Source organism: Acinonyx jubatus, chromosome A3 (genome assembly GCF_027475565.1).
Source record: "Acinonyx jubatus isolate Ajub_Pintada_27869175 chromosome A3, VMU_Ajub_asm_v1.0, whole genome shotgun sequence".
In the NCBI taxonomy this organism is placed as follows: domain Eukaryota; kingdom Metazoa; phylum Chordata; class Mammalia; order Carnivora; family Felidae; genus Acinonyx; species Acinonyx jubatus.
The window spans coordinates 107,041,559-107,065,345 of NC_069388.1; the positions used below are offsets into that span (position 1 = coordinate 107,041,559).

General features: G+C 45.6%; 1 long non-coding RNA gene across 1 annotated transcript; it reads right to left on the reverse strand.

The window, feature by feature from the left end:
- Positions 1–4,649: 4,649 nt before the first annotated feature.
- On the reverse strand, positions 4,650–11,980 carry LOC128311274 (uncharacterized). Its single transcript, XR_008289574.1, has 3 exons — positions 11,770–11,980; positions 7,389–7,526; positions 4,650–6,263 (listed from the first exon to the last, which is right to left on the reverse strand). It is a non-coding gene; the product is annotated as an uncharacterized LOC128311274 (long non-coding RNA).
- Positions 11,981–23,787: the final 11,807 nt, after the last annotated feature.

Below are 23,787 nucleotides of genomic sequence, written 5' to 3' on the forward strand. Positions count from 1 at the left end.
AGAGAGAGCGCGCGCGCAAGTGGGGGAGGGGCAGAGAGAGACTCCCAAGCAGGCTCCGTGCTGTCAGCACAGAGCCTGAGGCAGGGCTCGAACTCACAAACTGTAAGATCATGACCGGAGCTGAAGTTGGATGCTTAACCGACTGAGCCACCCAGGCACCCTGTGACCAGTAGTTTCTACTTTACCAAATATGACCTATCCTTGGAGGTCCAGTTCAAATGTTTCCTTGGCCCCCTGCATTCCCTATTTTTGAGAATGAGCTCTCCCTCTTCTTACTGCTTATGATTCCCCTAGTTTGAGCTAGGGTTTAGTGGTAAGAATCAAAGGTATTTCAGTTTAGAGAGCCCCAGTAAGCCCCCAGAAGTTGGGGTCAGCCAGGCTCCTCACCCATTATAAAGGGGAATCAGAACTGCCCTCCCACCCACCCATCTGAGCTATCTTGCCCCTCTCCCCCATCAGTCCATAGAAGAAGAGGACTGAAAAAGGAGAGGCTATTTACTCCATTCCTTGGAGCCAAGGAAGGGGGTGGGATCTAAAAGAATCAGAAAAGAACAGAGGTGTTTGTGACAAGAGTCAGGCATTGTGCTTCCGGATGGTTGTTTGCTTGGCCCAACGACTTGTTGATCTGATCTCACAGTTTGGCGTTGGGGCAAGAGGACAGGAGGGAGAAGATGCCAAAGGGATACTGTGGGGCAGAGAGGGCCCGAACCGCTGCCTTGAGGAGTGTGGAAGACAGAGCCATGTAGCCTCACTCCCTTAAGATAAGGAGACACCTGCCTGTTACCTCTTGCTTCCTGGTCCAACACTGCCCGGGGGCCTAGAGAGGGGAGAGCCCCGTGCATAAAGAGAAGAACAAATCTAAGCTACAGCCTCGGACAGGCCCAGCCTGTATGGAAGCCTGGAAGGGGAAGTGATCAGGTGAAGTTCAGGATGGACAGGACTGAGTCTTAAACCTGAAATAATCAGAGATGACTGGGAAGCTATGGAATACAGCAAAGGAGTGATTATAGGACTCAACATTTAGAAAAGGAAGGACGCACAACCTGGATGAATGAGGGGCAATTATAGGACCAAAGATCACATTTTTGTCCCCTGACTAGTTGAGATTATTCAATAAGTTGTTTGAAATTAATTTCGTACCTGGTTTCTCTGTCTCTTTTTAAGAATTGTAATAAAAATATGTATAAGATAAAATTTACTATCTTAAACAGTTCAGTCCAGTAGTGTTAAGTATATTCATATTATTGTGCAGCAAGTCTCCACAATTTGTAACTCTGTACCCACAAAATGACCCTCTGCTCCCCACCCCTGCAGCCCCCAGTAACCACCACTGTACTTTCTGCTTCTAGGGATTTGACTTCTGTAGATCTCTCATGTAAGTGGACTCGTACCGGATTTGACTTTATGTGACTGGCTTATTTAACTTAGCATAATGCCCTCAATGTTCACTCATGATGTGGCATGTGTTAGGATTTTCACCCTTCCATTGTACATATTCGCACCTTTTATTTATTCATATTGATGGACACTTGGGTTGCTTCCGCCTCTTGGCTGTAGTGAATAGTGCTGCTCTGAGCATGGGTGTGCAAGTAGCTCTTTGAGACCTTGCTTCAGCTCTTTCGGATATATGCTCAGAGGGGGCATGGATGGATTGTGTTAGTCTGTTTGGGCTACAATAACAGAATACCCTAGATAAGTGGCTTAGAAACAACAAAAATTTATTTTCACAGTTCTTGAGGGTGGGGAGTCCAAGATCAAGGCATTGGCAGATTCAATGTCTGATGTGGATCTGCTTCCTCCTGGTTCGTGGACAGCTGTCTTTTTGTTGTGTCTACACATGGTTGAAAGGGTGAGGGAGCTCTCTGGGTCTTTTTTTTTCCCCTTAATTTTTTTTTTTTTAAGTTTATTTTGAGAGAGAGTGAGAGAGTGAGAGTGAGTGGGGGAGGGGAAGAAAGAGAGGGAGGGAGGGAAGGAGGGGGAGAGAGAGAGAGAGAGAGAGAGAGAGAGAGAGAGAGAGAGAGAGAGAGAATCCCAAGCAGGCTCCATGCTGTCAGCATGCGACATGATGTGGGGCTCAAACCCACGAACCATGAAATCATGACCTGAGCCAAAATCAAGAATTAGATGCTTAACCGACTGAGTCCCCCAGGAACCCCTCTCCGGATCTTTTTCTTTTTTAATTTTTTAAAAAGTTTATTTATTTATTTTGAGAGAAAGAGCAGAGGAGGAGCAGAGAGAGAGGGAGAGAGAGAATCCCAAGCAGGCTCCATGCTGTCAGCACAGAGCCTGATGCGGGGCTTAAAACCACAAACTGTGAGCTCATGACCTGAGTTGAAACCAAGAGCTGGATGTTTAACTAACTGAGCCACCCAGGCACTCCTAGATCTTTTTAATAAGAGCACTTATCTCATTCATCGAGGTTCTACCCTCATGATCTAATCGTCTCCCAGAGGCCCCAGCTCCAAATGCCATCACATGGGGTTAGAATTTCAACATATGAATATTGGGGGGACACAAATGTTCAGTCCTGTGCCTGGTTAAGATGATAGTTCTACTTATAATTTTTTGAGGAACTTCCATGCGGTTTTGCACAGTGGCTACACTCTTTTACATCCTCATCAACAGAGCACAAGTGTTCCTGTTTCTCCATATCCTGGCCAACACTTGTGGTTCTTTGTGAGGTTGTTTTTTTTTTCTTTTTGATAGTGGCCATCTTGATGGGTATGAGTTGATATTTAACTGTGGTTCTGATTTGCATTTTCCTAATGATTAGTGATGTTGAGCATTTTTTCAGATGCTTTTTGGCCATTTGTGTGTCTTTTTCTTTTTTAATTAAAATTTTTTTTTTACATTTATTTATTTATTTTTGAGAGACAGAAAGCACAAGTGGGGGACGGGCAGAGAGAGAAGGAGACACAGAATCTGAAGCAGGCTCCAGCCTCTGAGCTGTCAGCACAGAGCCCGCATTTGTGTGTCTTGTAGAAATGTCTATTCAAGTCCTTTGCCCATTTTAAAATTGGATTATTTATTTTTTCCTGTCATTGTTGTTGAATTGTGGAAGTTCTTTATATATTCTGAATATTAATCCCTTATTAGGTATATGATTTGTAAATGTTTTCCCCCGTTTCATCAGTTGCCTTTTCATTCTGTTGATTGTATCCTTTGATGAGACTTACCTCTTTTTCCCATCCAAAGTTTTTTGGGGGCAGGATTGTATTTGAGGGGGGTCTTCAGTGAATGATTGTGCAGAGAAGCAATGAACATACACTAAGAGTGATTAGGCAAGCATATTTTTTAAAGATTTTAAAAAATGTTTTTAAATTTATTTTGAGAGAGAGAGAGAGAAACCGCATGAGTGGGGGAGGGACAGAGAGAGGGAGAGAGAATCCCAAGCAGTTTCTGCACTGTCAGCACAGAGCCTGATGCAGGCTTAATCCCACGAACCTTGAGATCATGACATGAGCTGAAATCAAGAGTCAGACGAGGCAGGCCTATTTTTAAAGAGGTGGGATTTAAATTTTGATGGGCAAGGCGGGCCCCAAGTAGAGATGCGGACTGGCAGTTTGCCTGTGGCCCCTTTTCCCTTCTGACGCCCTCCTTCCATCTCCTCCTTCCTGCTCAGGCGCTAGGTCCTGTCTCCACTGGGTGATACTGCAACTCAGTTCAGTTTAACAAGTGGTCCTCAGACAGCTCCTGTGTGACAGGCACTGTCCTAGGGATGACAAAGGAGAGCAAGGCAAAGCTCTCTCATGGTCAAGTGCCATCCTGCAGGGAGATGAAGAAGATGGAATTTCAGTGTAATGTGATGAGTGTGCCCTCGAGTAGTGGTTACCCACTGGAGGCAAAAAGGCCAAGGAGGGCACCTAACCTGGGCCACGGGATGCAGGAATACTTCCTGCAGGGAATGTAGGGATGCAGGGATACTTCCTGGAGAGGAAGTAGTCCTGAGATTGTTTGGCACTTGGTCCGGTCTGCCTGTGATCCCCCACTCCTCAGACCCCAGGGGTCACCGGAAGAGGACGCATCTTTGCGGGAAGGGTGCTAGGGGGAAGATGTAATGATCTGTTGTGTTATATTTCCCTTCTAACATGCTCACTATTTAATGATGCAAAAATGGGAGGTTGGTTAAGCGTCCAACTTCAGCTGAGGTTATGATCTCGTGGTTCGTGAGTTCAAGCCCTGCATTAGGTTCTGTGGTGACAGCTCAGAGTCTGGAGCCTGCTTCGGATTCTGTGTCTCCCTCTCCCTCTCTCCCTCCCTCTCTACCCCTCCCCCACTCACATTCTGTCTCTGTCTCTCAAAGATGAATGAATGTTAAAAAAATTTTTTTTTAATAAATAAATAAAATCTTAAAAAAAATTTAAAGATGCAAAAATGGGGTGGCTAGGTGGCTCAGTCGATTAAGCATCTAACTCTTGATTTCGGCCCTGTTTGTGGGATCAAGCCCCAAGTCAGGCTCTGTGCTGGGTGTGAAGCCTGCTTAAGAGTCTCTCTCTCCCTCTCTCTTTGCCCCTCCTCTGTTTGCTCTCTCTCTTTTTCAAAACAAACAAACAAACAAACAAAACAAGATGCAAAAATAATTCTAGAAACAATAATCTCCCTAGAAAACTAAAAGGAGCAATATATGGCTGGCAAATTTATTCCAAAAAGGAAATAAATAAAAAACGGTTTATTGTATTTAGTAACATATCGTGCTTCATATGTACCAGTTACTGTTCTAAGCACTTCCTGTGTACATAACTTAATTAGTCCTTACAACCACCTTATGAGGTAGGTATTATTATCACCCCCCTTATGTAGATAGGGAAACTGAGGAACAGGGAGGTTAAGTAACTGGCCCCAAGGCCATAGAGGAGGAAGTGACAGAACTGGAGTTGGAACCTGCAGCCTGGTTCTAGAGTCTGTGTTCTCTGCCTTGAATGGTTTGATTTACACATGCCAAAAAGTTGTTTCCACTTTAATCAACTTGATCCAACAGAATATATGTTTTAAGGTCATTCCCTTTTAGGCTCCAATTCTCACTTGCACCTTCTGAAAAGTTCACCATTGACTTAGGTGTTTGACATATGACTCAGTGTCCTAGGAATGTCTCCCTGGAGCTCTAGATGGTACCACTTAGTTCCTGGGAAACTTACTTGAAGCCACACTTTAGAAAAAATCTATATACATAAGGGAGAAAACAAATCTTTGAAAAAGGGTTAAAAAACCCACAACCACTTTATTATTATCACACTCAATAAAACTGATAATAATTCTTAATCTCACCTAATACTAGAGTTCAGTTTGCTTTGATTATTTCAAAACTCTCTGTTCACGGTTGCATTTGGCTGTAGGTGTCTTAAGTCTTTTCTAGTCTGGAGGAGAATGTCTTCCTTTTCATTTTTATCCGTGTTATTTGTTGGTGAAACTGGGTCATTTGTCCTGTGGAATAACTAGGAAGACTGAGAAATAAGGTTTAAGATGTCTTTGTGGCCATAGGTTCTATCCCACTGGGGTTCTTCAGTCAAAAGCCTGGGTTTTAAAGTCACTTGAAATGCTTCTCCATGTGATTATGAAATCCACTTGATACGCTGTTGGTTTCATTTGCCTCAGTTTGTGTTTGATGGATAGGCGTTGCCTTTTCTAAAGATGATTTGGTTTTTTAATACTGCAAAATATCTACGTGGCTAAAAGTCAAAGTTATAAAAAAATATACAAGCAGAGAAGTTTAGCTTCCATGTCTGCCTTCCCCCTCGTTCAAATTGCCATCATTTTGCTTCCTTAGAGATCACGGTTTTTCATGAGTTTTGGCTTTATCCCTCTGTTGTTGTTTATGTGAACACATACTTGCAATCCTCCTTCTTTTCTAACCAAACAGACAGCACACTTTTCTTACCCTTCTGACCGTGTATTTCTGGAGGCCATCCTTATTCCTTTTTACAGTGGAGGAGCACTTCTTGTGTGCATATTTCGGGATGTAGTCAACGGGTCCCCTACTGATGGGCGTTCGAATTGTTCTGTCTTTGCTATTACAGATAGTGCTGCAGTGAATAACTGTGAACATACGTCATTTCACAATTTTGGTAGTTATATTTGGGGTAGGCTCCTAGAACTATGATTTCTGGGTTGAAGGGAAAAGGCTCATGCATGTTTGCTGGACATACAAAACTCTTCTCCACAGAGATTGTATAATTTTGAATTCCCATCAACAATGTTGGAGAGTGACTGTTTCCCCAGATACTCACCAATAGAATATACTGTCAAATGTTTGGACTTTTGCTGGTCTGAAAGGTAATGAAAGATAATGAATAGGTTAAATTTACAGTTCTTTTGTTATGTGCAATGGTGAACATATTTTCATTTGCTTTCCACTTTCTGTGAAATGCCTATTCATATCTTTTGCCCATTTTTCTATCAGGCCATCTGGCTTTTTCTTCTCTGAAGTTCTGTTAAGGATATTAGCCCTTATTCTGTGATTTATTTTACCAATTATTTCTTCCAATTTTTCACTTGCCTTTTGATTTTACTTAAGATGTTTTTATGTTACCATGGAGCCAAATTTATTCATCTTTCTGGATTTTGCCTCTCCTAGTTTATAAAATACTTCACCCATTTTTTCCTTTGATTTATATTTCATTTTTACATTTAGATCTTTGACTCATTTAGAAATATTCTGGTGTTTAGTGTGAGAAATGGATTAAATTTTCTCTCTTTCCATATGGCTGTCCAATTGTATGATATGTGAATTATATCTCAATAAAGCTGTTATTAAAAAAATTATTGGGGCACTTGGGTGGCTCAGTCGGTTAAGCGTCCGACTTCAGCTCAGGTCATGATCTTGCAGTCCGTGAATTCGAGCCCCACATTGGGCTCTATGCTGACAGCTCAGAGCCTGGAGCCTGCTTTGGATTCTGTGTCTCCCTCTCTCTGTTCCTCCCCTTCTCTCTCTCTCTCTCTCTCTCTCTCTCTCTCTCTCTCTCAAAAGTAAATAAAGATTAAAAAAAATTTTTTTAATATATTAAAAAAATTATCTACCTATATAAATGTTTGGAAGGCCATATCTTAACACTTAAACCCTGGTTGACTCTGGATGGTGGGATTATCAATGGTTTCTATTTTCTGTTTTTTCCCTGTATGAACAGATATGCCCTGTTCCATTCTCCTGTATTTAGGAAGACCTTCTTTCTATGTTATAAGTTTCAGAAGGCTGGAATATGTACTTCTGAGAAGATATAATCCAGGTCCAATAAATTTTTTTTTAAAGAAGTTTGTCCATAATCCATAAGAGCAGTCAAACAATAAGTATTTGAGTGTCTACCGTGCACACAAAACTGTGCTATTTGCTCGGGGAAATGTCAGAAAAAGTAAAATCATCTGAGTAGACATGTCTATGAGTCAAGTCCACTAACCTGGAAGGGAGTAGAGGTCATTTAAAAAGCCAAATGAATGGCAGAGACAGGCAAGATGAATAATTCACAGGAAGGAGAGATCTCCATGGGCAGGGATGACCTGGGAAGCTTCAGGGAGGAAGTGTCTTCCAGTTAATCCTTGAAAAATGAATAGGATTTTAGAAAAATGAGTAGGGAGAGAAGAGAGACACATCCAGACAAGGATAGTATTGTGAGTACAAACAAAGGAGAGCCCCTGAGGGTGTTCAGGGGACCAGGTAGGCAAGGCTGATCAAAGAGGGTGCTCCTTGAGCATTTGACGCAGTTCACTGTGACCGGGGAGCAAAGCTCTCTGCTCCTGAAATGGGGTGAGGCTGTCTTCAGTCACTGAGACTGGGAGCCTTTCAGAGTATCCAGTTCCACGCAGAACTCTTCCCCAGGGGGCCCCTTTCTGGTGGCAGACTGCTTGCAGATGCCGAAGGAGACCGTCAAGGTTTGGATTTGATTTTGTTCTTGATCATTCCATTCTTGGCTGGCACCCATGACGTGAGGACCTCTGAACCTGCACCCTGTGTTTACAACCTTGCCCTCAGTTACCTGACACCAGTCTCCACGGGAATTAGCAAAAGGCAGCTCCAATTTCAGGGTACATATTTCTATCCGAGGTTGAGCTGTCTGTCTTCTCCCTCCATGGACCTGTACCACATCCTCCCAGAAATAAGTGACCCACCTTCTTGTGGAATGACCTTTACAGGAAGCCTGCCTTCCTGAGTGCAGGACGAGAACTGGGACAATACACGAGGGAGAGACGAGGCTCTTGTGACTTAAACGGGACCTGCATAGCTGGTCAGGAGCCAAGTCATTAATGTGCCTGCTGATTTCCCTTTTGGAGCGATCAGGAGCTGTTTTGCTCACATCTTCCCTCCTCTCTTTTGTGTCTGGCGTCTGCCTAGATGATCAAGATGGCGGTACACAAAGCAGGTACCCCAATACCTCCCTGTAACTACATTTCAGTGTCTCTTTCCTGGGGCAGTCACTCTCACACCTGTCTTCAGGCTGCCCTCTGCCCCCATCTCATTTTCCTTGGAGCTGGTTTTAGCCATGGTTCTACCTACAGAACTTCTTTGTGTCTATCTCAGCTCCCAAGTGTTAACAAACGAACTCAATGAATGTTGAGAGAACATTCATTCTGAGAGAAGACCAAGGGTCCTCTCGGTTCTCTGTTGAGTTCCCTGTGTAGTTGTAGTCATCTCATCCCTGACTTTGTGATTCTGATGTTGGAAATTTCTCAGAAAGCAGGAGATGCTTTTGGGCCAATGGATCATTCAAGTACCCTCATATTACACTGGATACCAAGTTCTCCATTAAGTAAAAACAAAATTATGATGGGCACCTGGGTGACTCAGTCATGGTTTCAGTTCAGGTCATGATCTCACAGTCTGTGGGTTCGAGCCCTGCATGGGACTCAATGCTGATGGTGTGGAGCCTGCTTGGGATCCTCTCTCCCTCTCTCTCTGCCCCTGACCTCCCCTGCTCGTATGCATGGTCTCTCTCTCAAAATAAATAAACTTTAAAAAACGCCACAAAATTATGAAATCATCATGCTCATTAGCAATAAACTGAATCTTGCACACTGGTGATTCGGACCAGTACTATAATCAAGCCTGTTTGGTGATATTATTTTATGCTTTCTTCCAGCCTTCATTACAACTAGCCATTGAGGAAAAGTATCTTTCAATTTGATTTTTCTGTGATAGAGTATAGCTTCTGATAAGTCACAGTTTCTCCAAACTGTAGAGTAGTGGTCTTCAAAGTATGGTTGGGAAACAGCATCAGCATCACCTGGAAACTCATTAGAAAGGCACAGGTTCAGGCCCCACAGACATAGGGAATTCGAAATTCTGAGGTGGTCCCAGCAGGGTGTGTGAGAACAAGCCCACCAGGGAATCCTGATGCTTACTCAAGTCTGAGAACCACCAGTGGAGAGTAACTCATTAACCAATTAATAGTCTGTTATACCTGCTCTAGCTCAGAGCACTGGTCTGTCCCTTTCTGGGAGGCTTCCCAGAGAAAATAGAATTCTTGTCAATCCTGTCTCTTCCCTAATCAATTTAACTTGTTTTGCCTGGAGTAGTGAGGTGAGGTGGGGAAAAGAGAAACAGCCTTAGAATGGCAAGGAACTTGCTCAGCTCAGCTCAGCTGAGGGCTGCGAGCAGAAGGTGCACCTGGGATTAAGTCCCGCTGAGTTTAAACTGAGCCAAGACAGAGACACAGGCACCCTTCATGCCCATGAGGGCTGCTGGGCCCCACCATCCCGGGAGCAGTTTCCTTACTGATCTGCCCGTCTCTGTTCATCAGTGGTGATAAGAAGAGCTGCATACACATTGTTTATTGGTGTGTGGTGTCTGGTTTTAAAGTAAGTCTTGAACAGGCTTTGCAATCACAGGGATGGTCTACAAGGGTACAGCATTTCTCTTGATTGAGAGGTGATTAATTAGGTATTATATTGGAGTGATTTCTGACCAGAGGAGATGCTTAGAATCCAAATAGTTCCCACAGATGTAGTGTTTCTTGTCAGTATGACTACAGCCGCTGATGAAGCCTGGTAAAATATCAACTACCTCACTGCACTGGCTACTCATGACCCTTCAAGGGAGGTACTATTAGCCTATTTATAGATGGGGAGACCAAGGCTCAAATTATTGAGTCAATTGCCTGGGAGAAAGCGACAGAATTGGTGCCTTGACTAAGCAGCCTCAAAAGCCCACACGTTTAACCACCATGAATTTCATGGGCCAGAATCTTCCTTCGTTAGTTCTCTATGAAATCTCAGCTTCTCTGCTCAACTCCATTTTCTTGTCTCTTTCTCCCATTTAGTCTCCCTCTTCTTCATTAGTTTGCTGACACTCTTCTCCACTCTGACTGAATGCTTTGCGTTTTGGAGGTCTGCATGGGCTGCTCTATGTCTGATCCATCCATAGTTAACCCTAAAAAATGATCAGAGGCAGAAATTTGTATTAAAAAAATTGGCGGGTGGGGAGCGCCTGGGTAGCTTAGTTGGTTGAGCGTCCGACTTCGGCTCAGGTCATGATCCCGTGATTTGTGAGTTCAAGCCCCGCGTCCGGCTGTCTGCTGACAGCTCAGAGCCTGGAGCCCGCATCGGATTCTGTGTCTCCCTCTCTCTCTCCTCCTCCCCTGCTCACACTCTGTCTCTCTCTCAAAAATAAACAAAGATTAAAAAAAGTTTTTTTAATAAAAGTAAAAAAAAATTTTTTTTGTACTCTCTAGGGCTTAAAAAAATAATAATTTTTGAATAATACTTATTTGCTGAATGTAGGACCAGCAAGTGTATCCCTCGTAGATGCTGATAGCATTGGGGTGGGTGGATATTGTAAGTAAACCAGCGGTTGTTGGAGCCCCAGAGCAGTAATTCTCAAGTGAGTTTGGACGAGTGGGCCACACCCCGCCAAGGGGTTGCATTTGAATCTGAGCCTGGCTGTGTCAAGTCCTCTCTCCCACACTGATCCTTAATCCCCCGGGACAGCGGTCTTCTCAAGAGGTCCACAGCAATACTTAAGGTTAGGCCAATTTGGGGTGGGGGGTGCCTGGGTGTCTCAGAATCCGAGCTGAGAGTGCTGATCCTTCTTGGGATTCTCTCTCTCCTCCTCTCTCTCTGCCCCTCCCTGGCTCTTGTATGTGCGCGCACTCTCTCTAAATAAATAAATAAATAAATAAGGTTAGGCCAGTTTGGGAAATGCTGGCTGGAAGGAGTAAACTGTTTCTTTTATTGCTTCTCCAAATCACCTGTTTCAGAAGCTTCCTCTGGGGATCCTGAGGCTAGATTCCTAGGACCAAACCTTGAGAACACTGCTCTTAGAGTGGATGCCCTCAAACTTGAGAATGTACAGAATCCTCCCAAGGCCCCACACAGACTGTGGGTCCCACTCTCGGGGTTTCTGATCTAGTTGGTCAGGGATGATGTTAAGGAATTTGCATAATTCCCTAGGTGTCACTGATGCTGCTTGCCTGGAGACGGTTGGCCCTCAGCCCAGACCAGAGAGACCCTTCCTTACTTCAAGCTAAGATGTATAACAGTAGTACCATCTGACATGGCTGGGCTGCCTCGTAAATCACCAGGCTTCTGTAGTCCAGAGCTCTGCTCTTGCTAAGGTCCCCCGAATGTTCTATTTGCTATTAAAACCAGGTGTTGGGAACCTCAGGCCCGAGGATTCCAGGACCCAGACACTACTCACAACCCAGACACTAACTTTGTAAATGACCACAAGGAAGTCATTTATCTTTCCCGGGCCAAATGTGCCATCTGGAAGAGATGAAATGAGAGCATAAATTCAAACACATTAATCAAAAATTCGAAGCTCAGGGTACAAATACTGGCTATTACCTTCAGACTCTGGGGAGGTGGAAGATAGTTGCTCTTGGTTTTTCACTAACTTGTGGGGTGATGTGGACCCAGTGGCCAGGCTTCCATTTCTTATCAGTCAAATGCAGGGATTGGCCTGGGTCGTCTCAAAGGTCACCTGTAGCTAGAGAATTGTGGGATGTCAGTCCCAAGCCCAGCACCTGAGATTAGTTTCATTCCTATGTTCCTCACACAGAGCTTTGTTTCTTCAGGTTGTAACGTAGGTTTGAGGTACCAAATATTCCCTTTAAAGTATCTGGAATGCTTGAAGCAAGCGGGAGGAAAAAGTACCAGGGCCAGTTAACACAGAACAAAAGCAAGTGAAAACAATAAGTAAAACTCGGCTGTGGACCTCTCTCTGTAGAGTGATCCGACTTATCTCGAGCACAGCAAAGCCTCAGGGATGCGGGTGAACACAGAACAAAGGGAACCAGGCGACTGGCAGCAGGCGGGTGAGTGAGTAGGCCCTCTCCCTCTCTTTCCATGGGCTGTCCACGTCCCAAGGCTCTGAGGCCGGAGGAGGAAGGCAGGGCAGACAGCAGAATCCCTATTTCCCCAGAAGGAAACCCTGGCTCTGAGAGGTTATCTGAATTTCCCATGGTCCTCTGGACAGGACTCAGTGTGGGATCAGCTCTTTCATGAAACGAGGAAGGTGAAGAGAACGAGGGTCTCTCTCTGAGCAAACAGCCAGAGGAGTACTTGGATGGCCAGCAGGTCCTCAGTGACCCGAGAAGCCCTGGCTTGCACTCAGGGTGGAGGGAAGTGAAACAAAGACCTAGGTCTGGAACGGAATCTCTGCAAAGTTTGCTGTTTGCTGGTAGCTTGCAAGTTGCATTTAAATGGTCTACTGATTGCTTTAACATTCATTCTCAGGCCTGTTTGTTAAGTTCTTCCATTTGTGAAGGAGGGAGCAATGTCCCAAGGCCACTGTCTAGGTGGGAGCAGCAGGCTTTTAGACAACGAAGCCTGGGGGTGGGGGACAGGGGCCTGTTGCCTCATCGGCCTTAATCTGGGGAGCAATTTTTGGTTGTTGAGGAATGATATGACAATCTGGGAGATATCATTAGAGTACATAAAGTATAAACAGCTATGGAAACTAATTTTTGCAGTGTTTAGGGACTGACTGATAGTAAGGGAGAATATTCAGCCACGATCACTAGAAAGACAACTGGCGCACAATTGTATTGTAATTGTCTGTTTACTTGCCCACACCCACTCGTCTGTACCCAGACTAGAAGGTACAATTGGGTGGGGCCCATCTTTGTCTTTTTACTGATGTTGTCTCACCTTTATTAGGGCTGGCATTTACTAATTATTTGCTAAATTAAATTACTGAATGCAGTTGATGCGATTACAAATTATTATTGCAGATATTCAAATTATTGAATTACTGATGCAATTGAATTAATTGAAAAATGGCATCTTTGGGATTACTCGGTTTCACCTTAAATCCATTTTGCAACAAAGCAGGGATACTATGTCTAATGAAGGAGTGAATAAATGAGTGAATAAACCAGTGATGAAAACAGTGAACAGAACAGGCAAACAAGAAACAAGAAACAAGCCTCTTGACGTGTCCTGATGGACGGAGGCTCTGGGCATCCCTTGCTCTAGAGCCTTTCGCGCTCTGCAGAGGTCTGTAGTTGTCCAGCCCAATTTTAACAGAGACCAATTTTAATGGATGAGACTGGGATGGTCAGTTTGATTCATACGGGAGCCACTCGGTGCTGTGCCTTGCGGCGCAGGCTGCAGCGTGGGATCAGACCCAAGTCGAGCCATGTTTGCCTTCTCAGGACCCCTCCAAGGGCCCCTCCAAGGACAGCTGTCCATGCCACATGTCCCAGGAGCGCATCCTGTTTGGGTCTCACAGGACTGACAGTGTCCCATGTATCAGCTGTTCCCTTGATGTAAGTCATTGCAGGTTCTTTCCCGTGGCATTCTGCTCTGCTCTGTGGACAGTGGGGAGGACCCAGCTAACCTGGTCAAAGGGAATAGCCCTCCAAGAGGTGGGGACTGTCATGGTGTGAATGTCAGACATAACTGAAAGCCAGAGGAGAAGGCGTTTCTGGAAAGATGGGCCACCAATTCCTTCCTTCTATAGGGTAGTTGTTTATGTGTTAGATACCAGGCCAGGTGCTGTAGAAGATTAAATACAGACACAGATGGACACACACACACACACACACACTTTTCACCTCCAGAATCTTAAAAATGAGTGGAAGAAACCATACAAATGCATACACAGAAATTATACAAATGCACAGAAATTATAATAGTCAGTATATAAAAACAATCATTTTTTGTTTAATGATTTGTTGATTCCTGTACATAGCCTCTTTTGCTCCTCTTTTCTTCCCATTAACCTTTCTTTCCTCTCTCTACCTTTATCTGATTGCACTTTCCAGCTAGGTGACTTTATTCAGAATAGCAGTTCCTGGAAGGGTCCTGTGAGTCTGTGAACTATTGCTCCTGGCAATTGAAATACTTAATTTGTCATCTGAAAAAGAGAAGTCAGGACTGCCCTGGAGCTTAGCTAAAAACCATGGGGTTACCTGAGGTCTGGAACTAGGTTGCCAGGAAAGGAGAAGGGAAATGACCCAGTGGGGCCAAGGTCAGCACAAGCTTCCACAAAAAGATGCAGCTTTTTAAAAAATATCTTTTTTTTTTAATGTGTGTGTGTGTGTGTGTGTGTGTGTGTGTGTGTGAGAGAGAGAGAGAGAGAGAGAATGAGTGAGCATGAGCAGGGGAGGTGCAGAGAGAAGGGGAGACAGAGAATCTGAAACAGCCTCCAGGCCCTGAGCTGTCAGCACAGAGCCTGACGTGGGGCTCAAACTCACGGACCTTGAGACATGACCTGAGTCAAAGTTGGATGCTCAACCTACTGAGCCACCCAGGCACCCCAAAGGATGCAGCTTCTTATCACAGCTCTTCTGTAGCTTGCCTCTGACTTCAGGAAGTCGTGTTCATTCTTGGAACCTTGGTTTCTTCATTTGCATCATGGCCATAATATCTGTCTATCCACCTCACAGAGTCACCCCGAGGATGAAATGGGTTAACATACATACATGAACTCCATCCTGAGCATACAACATTGGATGTTGTGGCTGCTCATTTCAATGGGACTCACACTTCCTGATTCACTGGAAAAGAGGTGAGATTGGCAAGTACCCAACATTCCATTAAACTAGAGAAGTAATCTAGTGATTTCCTCCCAAATCATCCAAGGACTCAAACACTTTTATCAGGCATCAACTCTGGTGTGACGTAAATGGTTTAATTTAATCATCTCAACCACCCCACAAAGGAAGTATTTTCTCCTTCCTTAGGCAGAGGGAGAAATCAAAGCTCAGAGAAGTTGACTATACCATACTTGAGACAACCCAGGGATTCCAACTCAGTTATGTCTGACTCAAAGCACAGTCATTTTTCACTGCGTCCCACTGACTCATAGCTTTGATGCATATGGGAATAAAACCTAGGCCTTCCCATTAAGACCCTATATACTCAAGTAGGCCATGGAGAAATGGGAGAGGAGATGATGGGATCTCTGGACAAGTTACCTCACCTCAGGACTGTTTTGTGGAGATAGCTGAGGGCTGATGAGAGGCCTGTGTCCACTAAATGGGCATCACCTTTTTGTCCTGTCTGTCTCCAATATCTACTTTGGATGACCTTGAAGCCAATGGTCCACAGAGCTCATCTTCCTGGCCTCACCTAGGTCTCTGGAAACCGCTCAACTGCCCTCCAGCAGTCAGGCCAGATGGACACTGGAGGTGGAACCCGGTTTGGGAACCGCTTGAGAGCTGAGCAGGGGTGGGCTGGGCGAGGGGTAGGCTTCACTCTAATTCCCTTTCTCCATGCAGTGCTGCCTCCTCCTTCTGGCCTGCTTTCTGATGTCCCCAAGGCCCTGTCAAGTAGGGAGAGTAGAAGGACAGAGTGGATGTGGCCAATCAGGAAAAGACATCCCGTAATCAGGTCATGCAGGCAGTCCCTTGTCTAACCCGGCTGGCTCGGAGCCTTTAGCCTGGGGATCAGTTTTGTAATAGGAAAGCTGACTTCCAGCTAGGCCACTCTGTCTAGATCCTTGTTTGATCTAAACAAGCACAACAGCAGTCTGGCGGGAGAGTGCTGTCTTGCTGGCAGGTCTCCAGAAGGGGGCGTTGCTGTTTCACCAGGGAAGTCAGCAGAGGGGCATCGCCCTCCTTCTTGGACTGCTTAGGTGAACCGAGGGTAAGAGCCTGCTGATGGACTTTCCTTGGGTCCAGAGGATCCAGATTTTCTAGAGAAGTGTAAAAAAGAGCCTCATACAACTTAAAAGAGATGCATCAAGTTTGCACAATAGAAGATCATTATACAAAAACCAGTGTGCATTTTTATGACCAATCACCGTTAGAAAACACAAGTGTTTAAAGCTAACATTGAGGGGCACCTGGGTGACTCATTCGGTTAAGTGTCCGACTTCGGCTCGGGTCATGATCTCACAGTTTGTGAGTTTGAGCCCCATGTCGGGCTCTGTGCTGACAGCTTAGAACTTGAGCCTGCTTTGGATTCTGTGTCTCCCCCCACCCCCCTCCTGCTTGTGCTGTCTCTTTCTCAAAAATAAATAAATAAACATTAAAAAAAATAAAGCTAACATCTAAAAAAGAAACAAAAGCTATAAGGGAGCAGAAATCTAATTATATATATGCATGATCTTTATGGGGAAAATGATAAAACTTCACTTATTCAGGTATTCTTTGATAGGTAAGGTGTTCACGATACAAGGATTCACCGTCATTTCAATTCCTTTTTTTTTTTAATGTTTATTTTTGAGAGAGAGAGAGAGCATGAGCAGGGGAGGGGTAGAGAGAGAGAGGGAGAGAATCCCAAGCAGGCTCTGCACTGCCAGCGTGGAGCCCAATGCGGGGCTCGAACTCTAGTTGTGAGATCATGACCTGAGCTGAAACTAAGAGTCAGACACTTAACTGACTGAGCCACCCGGACGCCCCCATTTCAGTTCTTCCTAAATTAATCTCTATGTGACACCAAATAAACTAATAAATACCTAATAAACACTATGTGACACCAAACCAAATCCAGGCAGGGTGTGTGTGTGTGTGTGTGTGTGTGTGTAACCAGACAAGATGATTCTAACCTTGCTGTGAAAAAACAAAAGGCCAAAATAGTTATACATTTTGAAGAAAACAAGATGAGTGATTTGCCTTATCCTAAGACTTGCTAAGTTAAGGCAGCGTGGTGCTGGCCCAGAAAGAGACGAACAGACTAATGGAACAGAAGAGACAACCCCAGACAGGTCCCATACCTGTGAAGACTGATATGTGACAGAGGTGACACACAGATCCATGGAGAAAGAATGAACCATTCAGTCAGTGGCACTGGGAATCTGGTAATCCATACAGGAAAACAAAACCAACAAGAACCCATCAAATTCCAGGTTCTGGAAAAGTTTGAAAAGCAGAACTTTAGGACTTCTAGGAGCAAATACAGAGAACTTTCAAGATCACAGAGCAGGCAATAATATCTGAAAACACAAAAAGAATAAGCCACGAAGAAAAGTAGTAGTAAGTTTGATGGCATTAAAATGGAAAGTTTCTCATCAAAAGATGCCGTAAGGGAAAAATGAAAAATAGACGAGCACAAACTAGAAGGTCTTGGCGGTGTGGCAGCTGTAGGAGTGTGCTGCTCAGCCTCCCTTCACGGGAGAGGCACCTGCCAGGTGTGTGTCTGGAGGACAGCCTGTAGCTACTGTACCCTTGAGATTCACCACGGATGTTCAAGTTGAGCCTGTGCTCTCCTTGGCTTGATCCCCACTAAAGACTGAGCATGGCTGGAGAACCAGAGCTGAGCCATTCCTGCCCGTTGGGCTCATCTAAAAGGCAAACTCTCTTCTAGGGCTCATTATCCAGGCGCTGACTTTCTCAGAGCTGCCCTACATGGATTCCTACCCAATCCTCCCTTCTTCTCTCTCCCCCTTTCCAGATATCAAGATCTGCGTTGGTATCTGAAGCCTCTCCCCAACCACTCCCATCCCACACCCCATTGCCCTTCAGAAACATTAGCCCCAATAATTGTCTTTCACTTTTATTTTTTTATGTTTTTTTTACTTATTTAGAGAGCCCACGTGGGGGAAGGGCAAAGACAGAGAGAGAGAGACAGAGAGATAGAGAGAAGGAATCCCAAGGAGGCTCTGTGCTGTCCCTGCAGAGCCCAGTGTGGGGATCCATCTCACAAACCTTGAGATCATGACCTGAGCTGAAGTCAAGACTTGGATGCTTAACTGACTGAGCCACCCAGGTGCCCCATCTTGCACTTCTAATTCACTCTTGGTATCTGCTTCTTGGGGGACTTGAACAGACTGTAAATGACAAAAGACTGGTATCCAGAATGGGTATGAAAACCAAACTATAGACTGATACAAGTCAATAGAAAATCAGGTGAAAGATATGAACAGGTAGTTCACAGAAGAAATCTAAAAGGCCAATAAATGCATGAAAACATACTTGACCTTAGCAGTAGTCAGGGAAATGTAAATTACAGCAAACCACATTCCATCTTATGCTGTGACATCAGTGAAACTCCAGAACATTTGCGAAGTACTGGGGAAGATATGGAGCGACAGGAATACGTGCGGTTGGTGGAAGGGTGAATAGATGTGGCCATTTTGGTAATAGTTTAGTAATTACAGTACTTACTTAGTAAAGATGAGGACGTGCTCACCCATCAAGTCCACACAATAGACTCTCCTGTGTGGGCATGAGGAGTCTTGTAGAAGAATATATTGCAGACTTATTTGAAAGAGGAAAAGACCCCAGCCAACCTAAATGTCCACCAAGAGAAAAATGGATGAATGCCTGGTGGGCTAGACATGTGATGGTATATCACACAGCTGTGATAATAAATACACCAAAGCAAAAATTTCCATATGTAATGGAAGTGAAAAGCTGAGTTTGGGCTGTGAAAAGTTCTAATAATATTTATTTTAAGAAAGTTAAAAAAAAAAAACAGAAAGAGAGAAAGAGATACTTGTTTATCCTCTGGTCCATAACTGAGTTGACAAGTACTTTTGACATAATTTGTCTCAGCCACACTAACTTGTGAAGGAGACTATGATTTTGTAAGTCCTTCATTTATTAAAAGCAGATGGAAAAGGGTCATTGTTAATGATTTTTCCTCATCAGCTGTTGAAGTTGCTAGAAGTTTGGTGGTACTCTCTTAAATGTCTGCCCACCTTTTTTAAAAAAAATTTTTTAATGTTTATTTATTTTTGAGAGGGAGCAAGAGACAGAGTGTGAGCCGGGGAGGGATAGAGAGAGGGGGAGACACAAAATCTGAAGCAGGCTCCAGGTTCTGAGCCTGATGCGGGGCTCGAACTCAAACCAGGAGATCATGACCTGAGCTGAAGTCAGATGCTTAACCGACTAAGCCACCCAGGCACCCCTACCCACATTAAAAAAAAAAAAGTTTATTTATTTTGAGAGAGAGAGAGAGAGAGAGAGAGAGAGAGAGAGAGGGCGAGCAGGGAGGGGCAGACAGAGAGGGAGAGAGAGAATCCCAAGCAGGTTCTACACTGTCAGCGGGGAGCCCGATGTGGGGCTCGAGCTCACGATCCGTGAGATCATGACCTGAGCCGAAATCAAGAGTCGGACACTTAACCAACTGAGCCTCCTAAGCACCCCAAATATCTGCCCCCCTTGAGTGGGCCTGGCATGCAGGAGTACAAATTGAAGGTGAGAGTTATGCAGAGGGGCCTCCGGTATGGGGAGAGGTGAGGTAGGCGTGGGAGGGCGGTGGGCCCCCAGGAGTGCACCCCTGGTCTAGCATAAGACTGACAGTCCAGCTGACAGTCCTCACGGGTGCCGTCCTGGAATTCTGACTACGTCGCAGGAATCCAGCTCTGGCTAGTGATGAAATTACAGACGGCAGGGTCCAGCCCTGCCTATGTGACCCAGGAGGGGAAACCTCTTTTCTGGATCCTGGCTTTGGAAAACCTCCCGGGCCTCTTTGCCAGGGCCTTGTCCCTAGTTGCCTTCCTGATCTGAGACTGACCGACAAGCGCTAAACTGTTTACTGGCCCCTCCGTGTCCACAGGAAAGTGTCCCTCTACTCACTCGTCCACCACACCTTCCATCTGAGTCGAGAACAGGTACAGTAGCCCCCCTTTGTCTGTGGTTTCAGTTACCGGAGGTCAGCCTCCATCTGAGAGCAGATGATCCTCTTTCTGGACGTAGGGACAGAAGCAGTAGTTGCCTCACAGTATGCGTCACAACGCCTACATCATTCACCTTGCTTCATCTCGTTACGCAGGCATTTTATCATCTCACATCATCACAGGAAGAGAAGAGTGAGTACAGTGTAAGATATTTTGAGAGGCCACATTTACATAACTTTTATTCTAGTATATTGTTATCATTGTTCCATTTTAGTGTTAGCTGTTGCTAATCTCTTACCGTGCCTAATTTATAAATTAAACTTTATCATAGATATGAGTGTGTAGGGAAAAGCACAGCATACATAGGTTTCAGTATTATCTGCAGTTTGGGGCATCCACTGGGGGCCTGGGAATGTGTCCCCACAAACAAAGGGAGCTGCTAGGGCTGTACGTGAGCTCCTGGTACCCAAAGACTTTTTAATCAAAGGGCGTGTTACTTTTTTATTTTTAAAAATCTGATTCAGAAATATTTATTGAGTCTTACAACGTATGTGGGGACAACACAGAACAAGATGCTCTCAAGGCATACAAAGCTCAGAGGAGAAGACAGACGAGCGGACAGGCAGTTACAAGCCATGAAGTAAGGCTGGGGCAGATGAGAGCAGGGCTCCACGTGTCCCCTGGATCCCTCTCTGACCTAAACCTGGAAGTCTAAAAAGGCTTCTGGGGAGAAGACAGAGCCACTGGGACCGAAGTGCCACCACCCAGCCAGGTGCTGTGTGTGGGGGTTGGGGTGCAGTGAGGATGACTGTTAGGATGGTACAGAGAGAACCTTCCAGACAAAGTAGATATCCAGGAAAAGCTTGGTGGCAAAGAGCAAGGGCAAAATGGAATCATACGGCCAAGAGTGGTTTCGAGAGGGGAACATTGGTGTCATGGAGGTTTGGTGAGAGACGGAATGAAGGTGTCCTTTCCCGCCAGGGGGCCATGGGAAGAGGTGCCCTTCCCTTCCTTCTGTTTCTCTTTCTTTCCTCCTCCTTCTCTCCCTCTTTTCCTCTCCCTGTCATTGAATACTTCATGATTCGTCTATGCATTGACAACTTTTGGCGGCTCCAGATGAGAGGGGCTGGTGACAGGGGTGTTGAGGAAGAGGTGTGTAGTCGGTGGAATAACTGTCCAACTGGCAGAAAAAAGAGTTCATTCCCTCATCCTGGAAGCTGTGACTGTGTCACCTTAAAGGCAAAAGGGACTTTGCAGATGTGATTAAATTAAGGATCTTGAGATGGGGAGATTAACCTGGATTATCTGGGCGGGCCCAACGTAATCAAAAGAATCCTTAAAAGATGGAAGAAGGTCAACGTCAGACGGAGATGGGAAGAAACTGCACCACTGGCCTTCACGATGGAGGAAGGAGCCGAGGGCCAAGGAATGCCGTGGCCTCTAGAAGCTGGAACACATCACGGGGATGGATTCCCCTTACAGCCTCCGGAAGGAACGCAGCTGGGCTGACACTCAATGTTAGCCCCGTGACACTCACTTTAGACTTGTGACCTCCGGGAACTGTAAGATAACAAATGTGTGTTGTCTCAAGCTACTAAGTTTGTAGTAATTTGTGACAGCAACTACAGGAAATGAGTATGAACTAAACAGATTCTAGAGTGATTTAGTAAATAATTTGCTTAGAGAGAGGAGGTGAGGGAGAGGTCTCAAGGGGTTTCTGGGTGTGAATTGGAGAGGAGGAGTGGTCATCCCAGATCACTTTTGGACACATTAGGTTTACTCAAAGTCCATGGGGGTTCAAGGTAAAGATGTCCAGTAAGTAGTTGTCTTCCTCTTGGGTGCAAATGGGCAGATTTCTGTTCTGCCCTCCTGGATTCTCCCTTTGATCCCCAGTTATGCCCTCCCAGACACCGCAGGCCATCTCTTAAAAATGTTCCTGGGCTCCAGCTTCTACTCCTTCTTCAAGTAGAGCAGCCCCTTCCTATGGTCGGGGGTGTTAGGGTCTGCACACAGCCGTATTTGCATGGCAGCAGTTTCCCCGGGGCCATCTCAGTGAGGCTGGCTCTCCTGAGCAGCCTCCGCACTGGCCCAGAAAGGTGGCATTGCTAGCTGATTGTCAGAGCCACCTCCCTGGCTACCTTCCCCCCGGCCCTTCCCTGTCCATTCAGTCCTGACCCATTTTTATCGTCACTCTGGTTTTCCTGCTCGGATGTTGGCCCTGCAAGAAGGAGGCAGCCTTCTTGACTCTACTCGTGGCATCTGGGCCTTAGCTTAATGTTACTGTTTCAGGGGGAGCCTGGGTGGCTCAGTCAGTTAAGCATCCGACTTTGGCTCAGGTCATGATCTCACGGGTCATGAGTTCAAGCCCTGCGTCTGGCTCTGTGCTGACAGCTCAGAGCCTGGAGCCTCTTTCGGATTCCTTGTCTCTTCCTCTCTCGGCCCCTCCCATGCTTCTGCGCGCTCTCTCTGTCTCTCAATAATAAATAAATGCTACTGTTTCAGGATTAGAGGACCCAAGCCTCAATCCCCAGCTTTTGCACACACTGTACTCTCTGCCCGGAATGCCCTTCTGGAAGAAACTACTGGGTCTGCCTGCCTCAGCTTTCAAAGCACTTCTGCAGGAATTTTGTACACAGATGATAGTTTCATTTTATGTATCATACGGACTGTAAAGGACTGTATCCCTCTTCAGGACGTCAAGCTACTTGTGCACAGGGACCCTGATTTATTTATTTCAGGATCCCCAGCGCCTAACAGGGTATGTGGCTCAAAAAATGTTTTTGTTGAGCTGAACTAAACCCTTCTGGATTGCATCTTTATGTCTCCACTCTGATAGCTAGGTGAGTTTGCACCAGCGGGTGCATTTTTTTTTTTCCTGACAGAGTGCACTAATTAGCAACAGGTGAATAGCAGTGCTCCAATCCACGTGCTCCACTTACATAACATCCCCTTCTCCTTGGTTAGCTGTCTGCAGGCATTATGCAAAAGCCCCAGTTGCCTTCTCCTCTCCACTTGCCAGAGATTGCAGGGATCACATAGATCTTGCCCCCCTCCTCCCCCCGACAGATACCTGCCTTTGGCCTCCCTTATCTTGTTTGAGGATGTGAGCCAGGCGGGAATCACCACTGTCTTGGCAGGTCTGGAACCCAGAGGCGAGGATCGCAGGGGATGTGTGGCTTGGGGGACCGAGGGGGCAGCGCCTAACAGTGACTGACTGTAGCTGAGTCTCCAGGGCTATAAAATGCCATTTTCCCTGGAGTGCGACAGGGAATCAGTGTTGAGAACTGCTAGAACAATTGACCTTGAAAATGACAAGGAAATGGGGAAGCGTATGAGCAACCTCGGGGCCATTACGTGCTGCCCTCGGGGCTGTTATTCCCAAAGGGAAGGATGAGCTGGTGCAGGTCTGAAGGACACTTCTCAGTTGCCTCGCTCCTTCAGGCGGCTCTGTTTGGAGAGAGGGAGCCGAATGCGGCGGAGCCCTTTCCCCTGCATCTCTTGGTTCACTGTGCTGCACTTCCCCCAGCCTAAGAGGAAAGGTTGATCAAATTACATCCTGGCCCTGCCTTTCGGCCTCCTCACCCCCAAAGTTAAAGTAGGAGACTCATGAATGTGCATGATATCCCCAGAAACATTGAGCCACGTGTCATAGAAACCCTGTACATTTTTGCAAAGGACTTTTTAAAATGTTTCTTTATTTATTTAGAGAAAGAGAGAGAGCGGGGGAGAGGCAGAAAGAGAGAGAGAGAGAGAGAGAGAGAGAGAGAGAGAGGGAGGGAGAGACAGAATCCCAAGGAGGCTTCATGCTGTCAGCACAGAGCCCGACGCAGGGCTGGATCCCACAAACTGTG